The sequence below is a fragment of the Salvia splendens genome, chromosome 7 (genome assembly GCF_004379255.2).
Source record: "Salvia splendens isolate huo1 chromosome 7, SspV2, whole genome shotgun sequence".
Taxonomy (NCBI): domain Eukaryota; kingdom Viridiplantae; phylum Streptophyta; class Magnoliopsida; order Lamiales; family Lamiaceae; genus Salvia; species Salvia splendens.
In genome coordinates this window covers 29338603-29340508 of record NC_056038.1, presented here as the reverse complement: position 1 = coordinate 29340508, position 1906 = coordinate 29338603, and positions in this window count along the sequence as shown.

Genomic DNA, 1906 nt, shown 5'->3' with positions numbered 1-1906 from the left:
CTATGAGGTGCTGAACAACTCTGAGAAGTTCCGGGCAGGTGTCGACGTGTGACGCCCCGGGTTTTTAATCCTTTTATTTTGATTAAGTCGGATTTATTAGCTCGATTAATTCTCGTTTGGAGAGCGTAGAATTTTTCGTGGTAACTCCCGACGTCGGAATAAATACTGTGTGGAGAGAAACAAGTTGCAAGGAGATTTATGCAAATAGGAAGGTAAATAATATACTTTTGCTGAAAGAACAATTTGTGGGATACAATTTCGTGAAATTATAAAGACATTAGTAGTACATACTACATAAGTGATGGAGACTACACACATCTACACTACATCATCCCTTCTTCCACCTCTAGTAATAGAATTCTAGAGAGTATCCTAATTTGGTATAAAAACCAAAGTAGTGCAAGGGTAGATTCTCTTCCCTTCCTCCATCTCTTTCCTTCTCAAAGTTGATCCCCATGAAGCTCCAAGCAATTGTGGCAGCGAGTGCATCTCGAGGACCCTGCCAATTTACACAAAAAAGGGATTAGCATAGACTCATAGTTGGAAAATAGGGGAAGACCAAACCAAAATGTGGAAGGGGACAAGATAAGCTAAACAAGATAGCTAAAGAAACCAAATAAAAGCTGTAAGAGTCAGCCCGCCGATTTTTCCCAAGGTATCATCAAAGAGGAAATCAGTCAAAAAGGCCTCGATAAAGTGAGCTCATCACCTAGCTCAAAGGAGCAAGGTAAATCCACACAATCCTAGGCTGGAGAATCAGCCTACAAACAGCCCTAAGGCTTACACAAATGTAGCATGTCCAACATACTTATAGAGCTCGAAAGGGAGCTATGGTGATAACCAAAAGGGGGATCACAATGCCCCAAGTTTCTGCCACAAGAGGCCAAGGCAGCTGCCTATAAATACCACCGCCATCTTCCCCACTCCACAACCATATTCTATCAAATTCTCGCGCAAGGAGCGTGACGGAGTGAAGGACGACGGAGTGAGGGGCGGCGGCAGTAAAGGGGGCAGCCGAGAGCCGAGAGGAATCACCGAACGAGGTAATCCCCTCGATAACACCCTCCTTGCATCATGTAGAACAAAGATAGCACAAGAACTTAGTTTTGCCAATAGGATCCTCATATCCATTATAGAACAACAATAAACCATCAAGTCTTCCCACAATAAGCTAATCAAGGAAAAGTCAAGAATCGGTTTCACATATGCCACTGCAGTAAAGAAACTCTCCAGTGAGCTAATGCTCCCATAAATCACAACACATAGCCAAGAATCCCCATACCACCAAGCTACTGCCCAACTTCCCCTCAAAGCACAAAAATCACAAGAACAAGGATTTAATATAACAAGACAATAGCAAACTGCTGCATAGCTCGGAATAGATCACGAAATGGCGAAAGGGGATAGGGGAAGGGGACTTAGCTTAGTGTGTAAGGCTGTCCGGCGAGAGCAGAGCATCAGATGGCGATTTCGTCGGATAGGAGAAGAGCGAGAGAGAGGCGATGCCTCCTCCGCGTCGGTAACTCCGTCGGAGGCGGCGGAAGCCTCGCCGGCGTGAGGAAGAACCGGCGCTGCAAGGATTCGACGGAGGCGGCGAGCTGCTGGAGTCGACGCCGAGCGACGCCGCAAGCGGCAGCCTTGCGCGCTGAACGGCCAAGCTCGACGGAGAAAGGGCAGCTGCTGCTACTTCAATTGGTGATTGCTTAATTGTAGAATTGTAGTGTTGAGGAAGGGAGCAGAGGAGGAAGCGAGCGCCGGAGGAACCCGGCGAGTCTGGACGGCGACGAGTGATTCTCGCCGGAGATGGCGACTCGTCGAGGCGGAGGAGGCGACGCTGCTGTGTTCAATTGATTTTGGGGAATCCCTAAACTAATTTTGAGAAATAGAATGGGGGAAGAAATGAAAT